The 18,575-nt window shown below is 36.6% G+C and overlaps 1 pseudogene; it reads left to right on the forward strand.

Annotated features, from left to right (window-relative positions):
• The window catches only part of LOC119506054, a 71,123-nt pseudogene extending 57,312 nt beyond the window's left edge, over window positions 1-13,811 (forward strand).
• Window positions 13,812-18,575: the final 4,764 nt, after the last annotated feature.

The following is an 18,575-nucleotide window of genomic DNA, read 5'->3' on the forward strand; positions in this document are numbered from 1 at the left end:
GCTCATCCTCTGCAATAAATAATAGGCTTCTAAGAACTTTAATGTTCTTGTCCTACAATATTTAATTAATTAATTAATTAATTTTAATGCAGTTTTACTGAGCTATAGTCACATACCAGATAATCATCCAAAGTGTACAATCAATGGTCCATGGTATCATCATATAGTTGTGCAATCATCACCAGAATCAATTTTTGAACATTGTCATCACTCCAAAAATAAAAATAAAAATATTGTATATTCTATATTGTAGAATATAGGAAACCTAGAGATAGACAGCAGATAGTGAAGGAGGAATAATAATTTAATAAGAACAGATAAGATATTGAGGGTAACCTTAATTATATGGGAATGCTCAAGAATGACTATGGTTCATTAATTTTCTTGTGGTATGGTAGGAGCATATTGAAGCAATGAAGTTATTTCAGGATATTTGTTTTTCCTATTCCTTTGCTTTGTTTAATTTGGATTTTTTTAAATTTTTTGATAAAGTTAAAAAATAAAAATAAATAAAAAATAAAAATAAAAGAACAGCCAAAATATCCTATTCCTGTTATCCTCCCCTATTATTTGTTTGTTTGTTTTGTCTTTATTTTATTACTTATCTGCCCATACACTGGATAAAGGGAGTGTCAGTTGCAAGGCTTTCATGATTACACAGTCAAAACATAGAAGCTATGTAGTTATACAAGCAGACTCAAGAATCGAGGTTACTGGATTACAGTTCAACAGTTTCAGATATTTTCTCCTAGGTATTCTAATACATTAAGAAACTAAAAAGGGATATCTATATAATGCATAAGAATAGCCTCCAGATTGAATGCTAGCTCTATTTGAAATCTCTGAGCACTGAAATTTTATTTTGTTTCATTTTGTTTCCCTGTTTTGGTCCAAGAAGTCTTTCTCAATCCCATGATGCCAGGGCCAGGTTCATCCCTGGGAGTCATGTCCCATGTTGCCAGGGAGATGTACACGCCTAGGAGTTATGTCCAATGTAGGGAGAAGGGCAGTGAGTTTACCTGCAAAGTTGGCTCAGAGAGAGAGGCCACATCTAAGCAACAAAACAGGTTCTCTGGGGGTGACTCTCAGGAATAATTATAAGTAGGCTTAGCTTCTCCTTTGCTGGAATAGGTTTCAAAAGGGCAAGCTTCAAGATTGAGGGCTTGGCGTATTAAATTGGTAGTCCCAAATGCTCATGAGAGTATCAAGAACTCCCCAGGTGGGGAAGTTTAGTATTTCCATGTTGTTCCCTAGTCCTTCAAGGGGGCTCTGCAAAAACTTTTTTATTCTCTGTTCAAATATTACTGGGATGTATCAGGGCATTGCACGAACCTGTACAAACCAACAAGACCTCACTCCCTGCTCAAGATTCCATGTAATTATGCTGTTTGAATAAACTGACTATACAAGTTAAATTAGATGGTGTGCTGCAGAAAACATAAACTTTGAACCAAACAAATATCTCTTCCTTTGGTCTCACACAGAAGTTGAAGTTTTAAAACCCAGTCAGTATCATTCTTTACCCTATAGTCTGATTTACCTTAGTCCTAACCAGATCAGCTTCAACCATATCTCTAATTGAAGTCTGATCTCTTTTCCAGCTTTTTTAACAGTTGCTGTATGGGGCAATGCTGAATTTCTTAGCTGCAGAACGCTAGCTGTGAGTCTCAGGTGTCACACAGAAACCCAAAGTTCCAAGTAATGACCAGGTTATACACAAAGAGCTCAGCATCTCAGAATTTAGAAATAACCATAGCAACTCAGGAATAGATGTAACTGCTGTAAAAGCTTGCAATCTATGTCCTGCAGTATTTTACAGGAGCCTGCGGTAGAAAGAGGCTTATCTGAAAGAGAGTTGTGGTTATGTAATTTGTCGAATGCAATGAGTCCCAATAAGATTCATAAAAATCTCACAAAGTTTTAAGAGAATTGTTCTGACTGAAACACTATTGCCATGAACCTAAAGGGACAAAATCAGTAGAAAATGGAGAAAGGACTTTGGACCCACAGTTTTTATAGACAGAAAACAAGCTAAACAGGAAGCAAGCTTCTTGGTTTCAAACTCAATTTACTTATGGAAACATAAGGCTGATGACTCAGAGAGCAGAACCAAGAGTGCAGAGGTTGGAGCCAAGAGCTATAAGGAATCCTTCCTAGAAAGCAGCACTAGGCATTAATTCAGAAAATGGTAACATGTCCCAGGCAGGTTTCAAAGCAGCTATGGGTCAGTGACTAATGCATGCCACCCATTTTCTTCTTTTTCAGTAGTAGTATTTACTGTAGCTATTTTACATCTGTCCCAGCATTTTATGCTGGCTATATAAGCAGAAGTTAACATGTTTCTTCACATAGCAGATATTCAGATCAGGAGGATGGTACTGAAGGAACCACACCTGAGGTAATACAACAGAGGAACTACATCATGATGGATATGATTTATATGATGAGACACTTGACCTTGAAACTGAGTGTATTGTCATAATAAATATGACTTTTTGAGGGTTTTAACAGGAAATAAGTGTATTTTGCATGTGGGAGGAATACGAATGTTTGTGGTTAGAGGCCAAACTGAAGCACCTGTAAAGCATTTCCACACATTCCTTGCCACTGCTCTATCTGTAATTGGGGTCTACGTATCCTATGAATCTGGGACCACATTAGTGACTAGATGACCAATAGAATATTATATAAGTGAAGCAATATGGTTTCTGAATCTAGTCCATAAAGGGCAATTCACAAATGATTCTGGAATAATTAGATGTCCACATGCAAGGAAATGAACTAGACACACACCTTTCACACAAATTAACTCAAAATGAATCATAGACCTAAATGTAAAACGCACAACTATAAAACTTGTTGAAGAAAAGTTAGGAGAAAATCTATGTGACAATGGGTTTACTGGTGAGTTTTTAGATGTAGCACCATTAGATACATCCATTAAAGAAAAAATTGTTAAGTTGGACTTTATTAAGATTAAAAACTTTTATTCTGTGAAGGTGACATTAAGACAATGAAAAAGCATGAAAATCATATTTGTGATAAGGATCTCATATCCAAAATAAACAGAATATCCTTAAAACTCAAAAGTAAGAAAGAAAAATCTGAATTAAAAAATGGGCAAAAGATCTGAACAGGAATCTATCAAAGAAAATATACAAATGGCAAAACAAGCATATTAAAAACTTTTCACCATAGTTTGTCATTAAAGAAATGGAAATTAACAAAAAATGAGAGACAACAATACACCTATTATAATGGTTGACATTCCAAAAAACTGACAATAGCAAATATTAGCAACAATGTGAAGTAATAGAAACTGTTATTTCTTTTCAGGGAATGCACAATGGTGCAGCCATGCTGGAAGATAGTTTAACAGTTTCTTACAAAGTTGAACATAGTATTAACAAATGATCAAGCCATAATGCACCTAAGGATTTACCCAAATATTTTGAAAACCTGTATCCATGCAAAAACTTGCACACAAATATTTATAGCAGACTTATTCATAATTGCCAGAAACTGGAAGCACCCAAGAAGATCTTCAGTTGCTGAATGTATAAACAAATGGTGGTACAGCCATACAATGAAATTCCATTAAGGGATAAAAGGAATTAGCTATTAAGTGATACAAAAGCATTGGTGAATTTCAAATGCATATTTTTAAGTGAGAAAAGCCCTTCTGAAAAGACTGTATATTGTAAGATCATTATATGTGACATTGTGGAAAAAGCAAAACTATAGAGATTGTAAACAAATCAGTGATTGCCAGGACTTTGGGGAATGAGTAGGTGAAGCACAAGGGAGTTTTGGGGCAGTGAAACTATTCTGTATGGTAATGTAATGATGGATACATGATACTATCTATTGGTCAAAAACTCATAAATTTTAAAGCACACCTTAAACTAAACTAAACTAAAATAATTCAAGATGTTGGGGGATTCCAGAATGGAATGCAGATTGTAAATCTAACTATATCACAAATGTATAGAACACCCTCACTGAAGAGGACTGGAGGAAAAGTGGTGACCTAAGAAACTTTAGAAATGAGTGGAGACTGCAAGATTAATGGCAAAAGCAACTGTATTTTAGTTGGTAAAGCTACTTCTGATAGGGATAAGGGATAGGAATTCTGAAGTCATTGCACATGTATTCTGGAATTTAACAATTAAATAGACATTAAATAATGGGAACCATGTTTTACAGGGTTGTAGTGGAGGGTTACAGACAAGCAAGGGGAGAAAGTAGAATAGTCCATTCAAAGATAAGTTAGAGTTGGAAATATCAGTATGAACTCATATTTAGCTTAATATAGATACATGTGAATATACATAAAAATTTATAAATCTGTGTATATACCTGAATTAGTATACTCACAAACATTTCCTTATGCTGTCAGCTGAGAAGATCTAGAAACAATGATACTCCAGTTTAGTGGACACACATAATAGCCAGATCTTGGTTTCTAATACCATTTTCCAATAAAAGGAACCGAGACTCCTTAGAGAAATGGCTGAGAACTGGGGCAAAGAAGATATAAGATGAGCCTGCAGCATCATGTGGTGCCTGAAAGTAAGGAAGTGCTCAATAAACAACAATGATGGGGGTATATCAAAGACACAACTGCAAAGGCTCCTAATAGCCAAAAGTGTAATATCTGAGCAACAAAATAAAGTGATACTAGATTATAACTCAAAGTATGATACAGATATTTTTGAGTCTATACTGATATAAATAGATGGTTGACTAAATAAGTAAATAGGGAAAATGAAAAAAGCTCTCATGCAGAAAAATTCCAAATGATTTTTGTATTTACCCTGTCCTCACAGAGGTGGAGCAAAACTACCCTTCCCTTAAGTGTGGGCTGCATATAGTGACTTTCTTCAGTAGAATGCAGTATGGAAAGGAGGGAGGGGAGATTAACTTCATGGTACAGAAACCTGATAAACACTAACTCAAGCCTATGACATGATGAGAATGGCAATCTGTGTTCTGCACAAAAATACATAACCTGAGGCTAATAATGAGAAAAACATCAGATGAATTCCATTTGAGGGACATTCTGCAAAACACTTGACCAGTACTCCTTAAAACTGTTAAGGTCATCAAAAAGAAGGAAAGTCCAAGAAACTGTCATAGCCAAGAGGAGTCTAAAGAGTAATGATGACTGATTGTAATGTGTTTGTTTGGATGCGATCCTGAACAGAAAAAGGACATTAGGCAAAAACTAAGAATATCTGAATAAAATTTGGACTTTTGTAAATAATAATATACCATTGTTGCTTTGTTAGTTGCAACCAATATATTGTAGTAATGTAACATGTTAATAATAGGGGAAACTGGATGGATAATATAAGGGAAATCTCTGTAATCTTTACAACTTTTTTGTAGCTTTAAAACTATTCTTAAATAAAAAGATAAATAAAAATGTGATCAATTATGCCTCAATAAAGCTATTAAAAACTCAGAATAAAATTCTACAAGTTTAGAGCATAGCATTCCAATCCAATGAACATCCAGGAATTTGTGAAAACACCTGCCATTATGTATCAGAAGTCTTACAGTTCTTTTCAATGCAATGGAATTTATTAGAAATCTCTACAAAGAATCATAACAATTTTTTAAATATTACCAAATAAATAATGATATTTTCACATCTATAGTCATGTGTAGTCATAATCATCTCTCTATTCCAATATCAGAGAGTAAAATTTAAGTGCAAATGCCATGGCTTTCTGATTAAAGCATTCACTGTACAAAAAGCTCTTCAGTTATTAGATAAGTACATTCTATCTTCTGGGTAAGTGTTAAATATGTTGTGCCAAGTTATCTTTAGCCATTTAAAATTGTGACTTTGGAGATCACTTAATTAGTAGACTTCCATCATCAACTCCAAGGATAATTTTTCCTCTACAAGTAACTGAAAGAATGCTTGTTTGTTCTTTACATAAGCAACATAAACAGAGACTTAGGTTGCTATTCAATAATTCAGTTTTCATCCAGTTTTCTATCTGTGTTGACAGGGTTGGCGAGGCCAAATTACTTGTCATATCACAATGATACAGTTGGGATTTCATCTATTGAAGGGTGAAGCCCTCTCAAAAATTTCTGAGCAACTGCGAAATGGCAGTGAAAAGGTGAAAAACTATCCTTTCCAGTTATTTCAGTTAATGGCATGATTCATGGCCCCCTAACAAAGCATGTCTACTGGAGGTGTCCCCTATGAGTCTATTCCTTTCACTACTTTCCAAAGGAAATTTGGGAAATTGCATCATGTCTACCATAAAAGGGATGTTCAGGTCCCAACCCCTTACCCTGTGGGTGTGAACCCATTTGTTGATAAGACCTATGAAGATGTTATTAGTTAAGCTGTGTCCAAATTGAATGAGGGTGGGTCCCAATCCTGTATATCTGAAGTCCTTATAAACAAAGGAAATTGGACACAAGAGAGTAGCTATTGGGAGCAGCCAGAAGCTGGAAGTCAACAGAACTCAGAAGAGAAAGGAGCAGCTAACACTGTGTACACTGCCATGTGATAGGAGGTTAAAGAACACCAAAGATTACTGGTCAGCCAGAAGATACCAACCCAGGGAGGGTGCAAACATTCTAACCTCTGAAACCATGAGCCAATAAATTCCTGTTGTTAAGCCAACCCATTGTATGGTATTTGTTCTAGCAGCCAGAAAACTGAAACAGAAAACTTATATTGTAATACTCACTTAAGTATTTAGAACAAGTCTTTAGTGAACTGAAATTAACTTTTGAGCTGGGAAGTCACCTATGAGATGAGAAGCCCTCTATATTCTATGCAGCCAAATCCAATTACCAAGACAAACATTTACCAATCACCTCTTAATGAAAGGTACTTTGCTAAGCAGTAACTCTGAATTTCATGAGTGAAGAAATCAACAAATCACATAATAATTGTTGCTGTTCCTGTTTGGGCTAATTGGCTCATTGGCATGGACAAATCATGAACTTATGATTCACCCTTATGAGAGTTTGACGCTGTATGTACCCCAGAAGAGATCATGCTCTCTTAATCCATTCCTGTGGGTGTAGACCTATTGTGGGCAGGACATTTTGATTAGGTTATTTCAGTTGAGGAGTCACCAGGGTAGGCCTTAGTCCTCTTACTGCAGTACTTCATAAGAGGATAAAAGACAGAAAAAACCTCCAGAGAAGTTTGGAGAGAAGAACACACAGAAACTAAGAGAGACAGAAGAAACTCAGAGAGGAGGCCACTGAAGTCAGAAGCTGAAAGCAATGAAATCTGGGAGAGAAGGACCAGCAGAAGTTACCATGTGCCTTCCCATGTGACAGAGGAGCCCAGATTGTCAGCAACCTTTCTTCTGGAAGGTTTTATTTACTGTCCTATTGATGCCTTAATTTGGACATTTTTACAGCTTTAGAACTGGAAACTTGTAAGCTAATAAATCTCCACTGTTAAAACCCAGTCCATTTCTGTTACATTGCATTTCAGCAGCTTTAGCAAACCAAAACAACCCTTTATGGTACGGCTCACAAAAATTCCATAGGCATTCCCCTTTGCTTTAGACACAGGTTCATAATTTATTGGTGCAATAGATCCTTTTAGCCCTCTGATGAAAGTATGGTCTCTTTCTCAGAATAATGTTTTAAATCCGTGAATTAAAAAGCAAACCAATCACATTGATATACTCATCAAAATAATGTTAAAAGAAATTTGTTACAGTAATACACATGCTATTTAATTAACACATTACACAACAATACTTAGCAACAGACATGATATCTACTACAATTTTGAAGTCATGATGAGCATAAATATTATTTCAATATATCTGCAAAAATGGTTGATATGAAAACTTACAAGACTTCTAATGTTAACAATACAGCAGATATTTCTAACACTCTTGTTCTGGAGTTTTTTGTGCATTTACATATTGAAGAAAATGGTAGGTTTTGTTTACAGTTAACAAAATTAACATTTTTTCCCATTTAGATGCACAGATGCCCAAATTGGGGAATTTACGTATGGGGCCCATCTTTGATTCAATAGAATATCCATGAGGACCTTCTATTCAAATATCAAACTGTTAAATGAACTTTGGATGGCTGAAGAAAGCAAGGTCCATTGACACTTGATTTTCTGCCCTCCCCCAATCTTCCTATAATGACCATGTTAATACTGATTTAGTTAATCTTCATTCTCTAGTTTATAAAAGTCTATATATTAATTCCCACTTATGTCTCTAACTTTCTCTTGAACCACCACCCCTCCCCTCCCCAAAGCTCTCCACACAGGAGCACTGCCCTCCCTTTGTTTCCTATGCCAGCAAAGCTGTTTTTCTATTTGGAAAACCTGTATTCATTGTTTGTCCTGCCTAACGTGTTCTTCCTTTAAATTCAGTATGGCTGATTTCTACTTGCACTTCAAATTTCAGCTTCAGTTTGTCTTCCACAGAAAGACTTTTCTTGACCTCTAAAACCAAAGCAGGCAACCAACCATTCCCACACAGGAGTCTGCTTAAATCCTCTGCCTGGCACTAATAAGCATATTAACTCTCCTTATTCCTCAGTAGCTTTGTCTTTTTCTTTTACTTCTGTATGCCTAATACGTAGAATATTTCCTGGCATAACGGATATTTAATCAATATTTGTTGAGTGAATGAATGGGTGATGTCTTCCCATTTGTGCCACTTCTCAGCCATCTTCCTAGATTTATGAGGTGATAAACATAGAATGTAAGGAAAGGAGGAGAAAAATCACCATGCTGCCATCATCTTCTCCAGGAAACACACTTTAGACATGTGCTCCCATTCTTCTTTTTTCTTTACTCCAGTATAAGTCCAAACAATTTTACCCTGAAAATGGAAACACTGTGGAATCTACATATATATTTATGTTCATTTTCCCTCTTTATTTTCACTTTTCCTCAAGTGTTTAAAAATACCATATCCATAAATATAAAAACATTCAAACACTTTGACACCATAATTCCTCTTTTGTAAATGTAAAGAAATATGCTTAATATAGAAAATAATTTTCACACATAGATGACACTAGCAGTGTGATTGATAACAGGAAAAAAATGAAATTAATCTGACAATAAGGCAATGGTTTAAATAAATAAGGAATATGTATATAACAAATATTATTTTCAAATGTTTTCTATAGAGGATTCTCAATGAATAAAATTTTTTTTATGTTATACTCTTCTGTGACATAAGTATACCACCTACCTACATACCTCTCTACTTTTTCATTACCCTTTTATAAATCTACTATATTAAGCAAAACAATAACTACATCTAAAATTTTTTAAATACAAAGAAAGAACACCAAAATTATAGCTTTTTTGTTTTTGGATGCTTTTATTTTCTACTTGATCCTCTTTAGAATCTTTCAAATTTTATACAGATTCTACATTAGTTTATAAAGGGAAAATATATTTAACTCAGGGGCAGTACTAAGTCATTTATGGGTCATATCCTTTTCCCTGCTCCATTATTACTGTCATCTTGTTCAGAGACAGTGTAACCTGAAAGAGAAAATACAAGTCTTCATTTTGCATACTCATTTATGCATGAGATTGGATGGGGCTCCTGCGGAAGAATGCCAGCAGAAGCGTGGTTCTGGAGAGGCCAAAAGATAACTGTCAAAGTAGTTGCTTCACCATGTGTATTAGACAAAAAATGTGCCCAGGAAATTCTAGGACAAAATGTGATTCACGTATATCTCAAATTTGTAGCCCCATATCTTAACCTTTCTGTTACTATGCTTCAGTCCCTGAAATTGTAGGCACCTTCTTTTCCATCCCTTAGTTTATGCTTTTAGATGACAGATTTATAACTCATTAGAAGTGAAACTAAACAATGCTAAAACCTGGTCTCTCTACTCATCTCTGTGTCTTCCTTTCTCTTGGGCAAATCTCCAACTAAGGCACTCAGAGCCCGTGAACATGAAGGCATAACCTTTGAGGATACCTGATATATTAGGTGGACTTGTAACTATTGACTCCTGATGATTTCTAACTGAAAAATGGAAAATGTGAAACAAAGTGATCCATTTTCTCATTTAGCATTAATCTATGATGGGAAATTGAGTTTATACCTGAAATGAAATATTATTAGTATGATTATATTTCTATCTGTAAAACTGTCCTCAATCACTGATAAATGAAGGCATCAAATTGAGTGAAATGTTCACACACAAAACCTAAAAGGCTACATAGAGTTCAGGCTTTTGGGGAAACATTGCAAAACAGAATCAAAAAGAGATGAGCTTGAGTTCATGGAATTAAAGCAATAGTTAAATATAAAATATTGGGTCACACCAGGTCTAATGAATCACAAATACTCAAATGGTTGGACCCTAGAATATTTAATTTTTAAATCTCCACTTAAGATTCTGGTACTGCCCGTCATTGACTGGTACTTGGGGGCACCACTAAAATGCATGATCTTTAAAAATCAGTACATTCATTCATTCAATATTTATTGAGAAACAAACATCTGTAAGGCATGGGGATTTCAATGAGAAAAAATAGTAACTTCTCTGCTCCTACATGTCCCATGCATCTTATTACTCTCCCTCCCAGGGTATGCTCTGCAGGAGCCAACTCAGCACAGCCTGGAACTGCGGGGCAGCAATCAAACTTTGTATGCAGCAGCTTATGGATAAATGCTCCAACTCCTGTCCTCCAGGAGGAAAATTCTGGGAAGCAGTCTGTACCCTTTTCAGAAGATGCTAGCAGAATGAAGTCCCTGTTGCTTACTGCAATAATCTCTATTACACATCTTTTTGTTGGCATTTTCCCCTTCCCTGTCTCATTCTCCCTGCTCCCTCATCCCAGCTACCTAGTATCACCCCCAAATAAACTGAACCCAAGAAATTATCTGAGGTGCTGTTTTAGGGGCAACCCAAACCAAGACAAAATGAAAGGCAAATCTCTTTTCTTCGGTGCAGGTCCTTGGTGAAGCAAACACTAAGAGAGGATTATATGAGCAAGACATTTCTTGGGAAAACATCTGTGAGAAAAACAGAACAGCGAGATAGGAAGAGGGGCTGATTGAACAATTAGACTGTGGTGTAAGTCTAACACGTATGAGGAAGGATGGTTGGGTCAAAAAGATCTTAGCCTGATGTGCAGTTCCAAGAATGTTTTAATAAAGCCTTTAGGGAATTTTCAAGCCAAGGTCACTGTGAAGGGAGTCTTACATCTCCCAGGAATGGACTAGCCTTACTATCTCTTCCCTGCCAGTCACTGATAGGAGCAGGCAGTGAGCAGTGTTGTCTTGGAGAAAATACAGTGATGGATTTCAGAATAAAGCACCTGGGACTCTCAGTCAGTTATGCTCCCTGCAGTTGTAGATCTCAGAGGGACATTATAATATGTCATACAGATCTACTCCACACAGGATTAGGGAGTAGCTTTTCCATGGATCCCATGGGTCACTCTTCCTGAGGGGAAACTTAGAAAAGTGGGGTTAGTGGGATGAGCTACAGCCCCCATACCTGCAGGAGATTGAAGATACATGACTAATATTCCTCCTCATCCTCCTCCATTATCCAGTCTGAATTCTCATCAGACTCAGCCATCAGTTTGGCATGTCATTGCATCTATGGCTGATTACATTTAAAATCAACTGAGGAGACTGCCTTTAACAATGAGAGAAGTCTCATCAAAGAAGCTGAAGGCTTTAAAAGGAGAAGTGGTTGCAAGAAAGATGAGAGCAGCTTTGGATGTTTGCAGGAGTAGCATTTGAACCTCACACAAATTGAATTGAATAAGAATCCCCAAATGGTAAACCTAGAAGTTACATCCAGGCAAAAACAACTAAAAGTTTCCATACAGGAATAAAATGAAGGGTGAATCTAGCAGATTTAAAATCTACAGCCAGTTTTTTGCAAGAAAAAGTAAAAGTATTGTGTAGATAAGGAAAGACATCAGAAGCATTGCAGTGAAAGCTTCAGAGACTCCTTTCTGGTAAATGAATGGTCTCAAATACCTAAGAGAAAAAAAAAGGAGAAAAAGTTCCAAGAACTCATTTCTTCTCCTTTGAAAAAATCAGAAACCTGTGATGAGACTGAAAAGGCCACTTCTATATCCAAAAAGAATAAAAAAAGAAGAAATAGTGTTTTAGGGTAGATGAGGAAACAGGTGTCATGTATGTCTTTGTGGATAAAGAAAATATTGAGAACATGTCAAAGAAGAATTTTTAAAAGGATGGTGACGTCATTTATGTTGATATGAGCAAAGAACAAAAGTCAGCAAAAACACTTGGAGAAGATGAATTGCACTCAGTTACTAAGTAATGTAAAAATGAATCAGAAGAACTGCTAATAAAGTTAGGGTAACAAAGAATAAAAAAAGGCAGAGGAAAGAAGCATTGTGCAATGCACTGGAAAACCCATATGACAGCATTGCCTTGCCCCAGTCAGAAGTATATAGGCAGGAATCCCTGCTCTCTGTGGGCCAAGAAGATGAAATTATAGATTTACCAGTATCTGCTGATAGAAAACAAGTCAAAAAATAAGAAAAAGAAAAGAATTTCAAATAACCAGGAATGTGAGGCATTGACCATGCCTGAGGGTCTTGAGAATGTGTACTCTGAAAGAACACAAGTTGTCAGTGAAATTAGTACTGTAGAAGACAGAGATGCATTTAAAGAGATCAAAGAATCTGACAGTACAAAGAAAAAGTCTAAAAATGGAAGCAAAGTGCTGTAGCCTCTGTTGATGATTTTTCAGTGCTCAACAAGAGCTCTGAGAACACATTCTTTGATTCACTGGAGGGAGATTTTGAAGATGGTGTGAAACCAATGCTAAAAAAAAAAAAATACCAATCTTATCTGGAAGAGAAGTTTGAGGAAGAGGTAAAGAGGTTAGAGTCTACAAATGAAGAAGAAAGCAATTTGGAATTGGCTAAAGATTCTGAAACAAAATATTTATCTGAAGTTTCAAAAAATTCAGATGATTCAGATGTGGATTTGGATTCTGCCATGAAGCAGCTTCAAGAATTTATCCCTGATACAAAGGAAAGAGCTGCCATACAATTAATATAATGTATCAGGATGACTTAGCATGGTTTGTAGAACTTAAAGCACAAGGAGTTGAGAATGGAAACAAGCTGCTGTATACTGACAGATATCCAGAGGAGAAATCAATAATCAGTGACCCAAAAAAGAAAATACTCATTTTAGATTGCACATTGGAAAGGGCATTGCTCAGCCCTGGAAATTAGCAAATATAGAGCAAATAAGATGGTTGATAATAATTACAAAGGCAGTTATAGTAAAGGAGATATGAATAAGTTAAAGATATGCCATTCCCTCTATGGAAATGATTGGAAAAGTTCAGTGAGTTGGTGGCCCAATGCAGCTTCTCTGTTGCCTTGAAATTGTCCCAGATCAGCAGTCAAAGAAATCATGGTACTTGGAGTAAGACAGAAACCCAGAAATTAATCAAGGCTGTTGAAGTAGTGACTCTAAAGAAGATATTTCCCCAGGAGTTAAAGGATGTGGATTCTAAGCTCCAAGAAATTCTGAAAGCCATTTATCAATTGTTCAGGAAGAGCTCTACAAGTGCATATCTTGGTTGGAAGTAGAAGCTAAAGTGCGAACAAGAAATTGAATGCAGTATAAAAGTAAGTGAACTGAAATTCTAACCAAGAGAATGACTAACGGTCAGGATGTATAACAGGGAGTCAATACCCTACAGGCAAAGTCAACTTTATTGAGAGGTAGGGTGAAATAAATGTGGAAGATGCTAATGAAATAGATTGAAAAGACCTTGCTAGTGCCATATGTGATGTTCCTCCATCTTAAGTTCAAAATAAATTTTATAAGCTGAAAGCTACCTGTGTTTCCTTTTGGCAGAAAAAGACTTTTCCAGAGATTGTAGATTACCTTTATGAGACCAGTCCACTTTTGCTTAAAGAAAAATTAGAAAAGAAGATGGAGAGAGAAGGCATTGAAATTCAGACACCTGCTGCACCAAAGTAAGTTTTCCTCTTTAGTGACCTCTTTTATTTTGAAGACAACAGTACAGGAGAAGACATAGATAAAAAAAGTTAAGCAGGGGTTACTATTTTCATGTTCCGCTCTTTCTTCTCAGCTTAGTGGTATTTATATACATAAATTTATATACATGTGTCAGCAAAAATATTTTCAGTATTGGTGTTTATCAAAGAATATGCAATGGCCAGAGGAAAGGTTTGAAAATGATAATTTGTATTGTGCAGTATTAAAAATTCATTAATGCATTCATATTAAAATTTGTTTCAATTTGAAAAGAAAGAGGAGCATATGAGATGATTTAATATTTCTGTGCCATTATATTGAAAATAGTTATAACCAACAGTTTTAGAAAACAAAAATATCCCAATTTCCTCTACATGCATCAGAGGATAGAGGCATATCATAGTAACATTTCGTTATGTGGATCCAATTATATGCACCCAGTAAAAATGAGAAAGTTAAGTTTGCCTTCTGTTTTTCCCGTTGTTTTTATGTATGTTCTCAGTATTCGTAAGCATTAGGTGGAAGTTGTAGATCTCTTGTTTCCTCAAAGTGGTATCAGTTCCCATGTACCTAGCATAGTATGTGCATCTTATCTTCCTGAGTGTGGTTCTAGTGTTTAAAGACATATTTTTCATGCAAAATGCCCTCTCAAAGAGAGGCACCAAATTCATGTGGTGTTCAACTGAAGAAAAAGCAGCAGCCCATGCCATTGCTGTAGAAAAACTGGCTTTGTTAAACTTACTGAAAGATGGTGTGTCAGTCTCATACATAACTCATTCCTAATGGATTTTCAAGGATAATTTTAATGTTGGGCTACTGAATCAGTCAAGGTTCAGTCAGGAAAACAAAAACCACTCCAGGTATTTCAAACAGAGAGGGCTTAATATAGGGATTGTTAGAAGAGATGAAGGAGCATAAAGAGGAAGGTTAAATTGCCCAGATGAGGGACTGCAGAGAAGCTGCTGCAGCCTCTGCAAAGCCTGCACTAATGTGCTCCCATGCTGTCTTTCAGCTGCTCCATGAGCTCTGGGTTGCCTGTTGCTGCTGCTCTTGCAGGAGCCTGTGCTCTTCTGCCCCTTGGATGCCACATGGTCACCACAGAGACCTGCTCTCTCTATGGAACACAGTGACTTCTGTCTTCCTCCTGCCTAACAGTCTCTCACAAGTACCTCCCATGGGCAGCTCCTTAAACAGAACCCTCCTGGTAAGGGAATCTGAGAAATAAAATTTTCAGGCTTCTAGTCAAATCTGTAGAGGGGAGAACATAGAAAGGAAAGTGTGGATTAATGATATCCAGTACAGTAGTTTTCACCATATATGCTAAGATGTGATTCCACTGTCTCCTTAGTGTTCTCTTTGATGTTATGAATATAATGTTGGTTAATTAAGCTACAAAGCTAGACATTTTCCTGAACTTATCATAGTTGGAGAGGAAAGAATACAGTGAAACTACAAGTTTAGGAGTTCTTGTTCACCACTGTATCCCCAGTACTATCACAATGCTATGCAAATAATAGATGCACAATAAATATTCAGTTAATAAATGAATGTTTTCTTTCCAGCAGTGTTTCCCTTTTAGTCACCCTCTTCAATCCCTCAAACATACTAATTTCCATGCTGATGGGATATAAATGGTATATTCCTTCTGAAGGACAGTCTGGTAAGGTACATCTAAAGCCTTAAGAGAGTACATATTTTGTAATGCAGTAATTCCACTTCTAGAAATTTACCCTTAATAAATAATATAACTCATACATTAAAATGGCACAATTATAATAGAGACAAAATAAAAAATGTAAATATTCCTTAATCGGAAATTTGTTAAATTATGATAGATTCCTAGAATGACATATTATGCAGTAATTTTAAATGATAGTTTTGATTGACATAAAAATGTTTAACAGTATTAGTGACTGAAATAGTTTAGAAGAGTGTGTATATTTTCTTAATTTTTTGTGAGTTACAAAATGAATTGAATGTGTTTATAGAAGCATTAACACATATGGGAGGACATTTAAAAAGGGGGTGCAGGGAGATGATGATTTCAGCAGTCAGAATGGAGAATTTCCATCTCTACTTCAGCCAGCCAGCTACTTCTGGGGAATTCATCAAAAAGCTATATTGGAGTTCTCCACTTGCAGCTTGCCCTACAGAATTTGGACTTGTCCGTCCCCACAGTCACATGAGAAAATTCTTATAAAAATCTCGTAATATTTGTCAGTTCTGTTTCCCAAGAGATACTTGACTAATAGAACTCTGGTACCATGAGTGGTTCTTAAGAATGAGATTCTGAATTGGTTTTGAGGTTTTGGAATTAGTTCTCTAATCTGATTAGATTCAAAGACACTAATGACTATTTCCAACAATCAAGATGGCCCTGATAGTCCATGGTGTGAGTTGGCAATAGAGATATGCAAAATATCACCATTGGATATGGCTACTCAAATGCTTATAAGAGGCAAAGCTCTGGAGGAGAGGGTTTTAGGCAGTTTAACAGAGTTTTGTGGAGTTTTAAAGGTATAATGATACTGTTCCTAAACACACTGGATACAGTTGCAAAAAGAAGGAATGACCTTAAGGCTTCAAATTCCTAACCTAAGTACTTCATGAAGGATGTGAAAGTTTCTATGCGTGTCCTGAAATAAAATCTTATTTTGTTTAGTCATAGCCTTGGTATTTCTGAAAACCAAACCCAGATTTGTATTGTGCAAGTGGCTGAATCACAACATAAACTAAATTCCCAAGCTTGCAGGTGTCTGCTGTTAAAGTGATGACATTGACTGGGAAGGAGTGGGATCCTGAACATTGGAATGGGTCATATGATTTGAAAATGATGGACGTAGGGACCTGGAAAGTCTAGACTCTGTTGGGTATTCACCAGATAAACTTGTAATGGTCTGCTCTGAGGAATCTGCCATCCAGCCTTTACTTAAAGAGATGAACTCTGCTGTGCCTGATAAGTCTGTAGCCACCTCCCCTCAGGAAACAGCCCTCACCCTTGTTTATAAAGAGTTTAATCCTGTTTTACCAGATGAAACTATAATGGAGTTGGCTTGCAAGACACTTTTAATTTTTCTCATGACTCACCCCTAGCACCCCTATTTTCCACTAGATGTATAACTAGACTAAAGTTTCAACAGGCCCCAAGAGGTGAGGTACAGAGTGTGACCCATGAGGAGGTGATCTACAATTCAAAAGAACTGCATGAAGTTTCCAATTTATATAGACAGAAATCAGGGAAATATGTGTTGGAATGGATATTAAGGGTGTGGGATAATAGTGGAAGAAATACAAAGTTGGATCAGGCTGATTTTATTAATACGGGCCTACTAAGCAGAGATTGTGGATTCAATGTTGTAACTTAAGTGATTAGAAAGTGCTCTAACAGTTTGTTTAGGTAATTGACTAAAGCATGGACCAAAAAGTGGCCTACATCACCTGAGGTCAAAAAGCCAGAATTGCTCTGGTGTAACCTAAATGAGGGGATCCAAAGGCTTAGAGAAACTGAAAGATTAGAGTGTATTTATCATTTATGACCTGCTCACCCACCCAGGAATGTCCAAAGGACACATTTTTCACCAGGTTGTGGGGAATAACTTTGTGGGACTAATTCCATCGTCCCTGAAGAGCTCTGTGGTTGATCTTCTCTGTAGGTCAGAAACTACTGTAGGAACTGCTGTCACCAAAATTCAATCCTGAAACCCAGTAGGGATGAGCAGATCCAGGTTGGCAGAAGCCAAGTGGCAGTACTTAATTGCCAAAGACAAGGTGAGTCTGGCTGCCACAATGGATATCAGACTCAAAGCAGTAATCAAAATACTCTGACCTGCAGAGACCTATGGCTTTGGCTAGTAGATTGTGGGCACCTAGAAGTGAAATACATGGATAGTATATTAAATTCTTACTTGATCTGTATAAGCAGACAAATTCTAGGTCAAGTGTACAATAGTCTAACTTGAATTACAAAAAACAGAGGCCCCTTAAACAATTTCCAGACTTGAGAAAGTTCACAGACTTCTTGAGTGAAGGGAAGGCTGGGTCCCCTTAGGGAAGGGCCTGATACACTGCCAAAAATTTGTACTGTTGATCTTCCTCCCAGCTTTCCCCAAAGAGACCTATGGCCTTTTACCAGGGTAACTGTTCATAGTGGAAAAGGAAATGGTCAGATATTTGGGGGATTATTAGACACTGTCTTGAAAGTGATCATTGGAGTTTTAGCTCAGGTCCATTTCACAGTGAGTCCAGTGTGTACCTGGACCCATTCTGTGATTATTTCCCAAGTTCTGGAATGCATACTGGAATTAGACATACTCAGCAACTGTCAGTATCCCCACATTGGTTTCCTGATTTGTGGATTGAGGGCTATTATGGTAGGAAAGCATTGTCATATACGGTGGTTTGTAGCTGGGTGTATCCCAGAAGACATATTGTTAAATTTAATCCTCCCCTTTGGGGAGTGAACCCATTTTAAGTTGACCCTTTTGATGAGGATACTTCAGTTAAGGTGTGTCCCACCTCAATCAGGATGAATCCCAAGTTTATTACTGGAGTACTTTATAAGAGGATGAA

This window comes from Choloepus didactylus, chromosome 11, assembly GCF_015220235.1.
Source record: "Choloepus didactylus isolate mChoDid1 chromosome 11, mChoDid1.pri, whole genome shotgun sequence".
Lineage (NCBI taxonomy): Eukaryota > Metazoa > Chordata > Mammalia > Pilosa > Megalonychidae > Choloepus > Choloepus didactylus.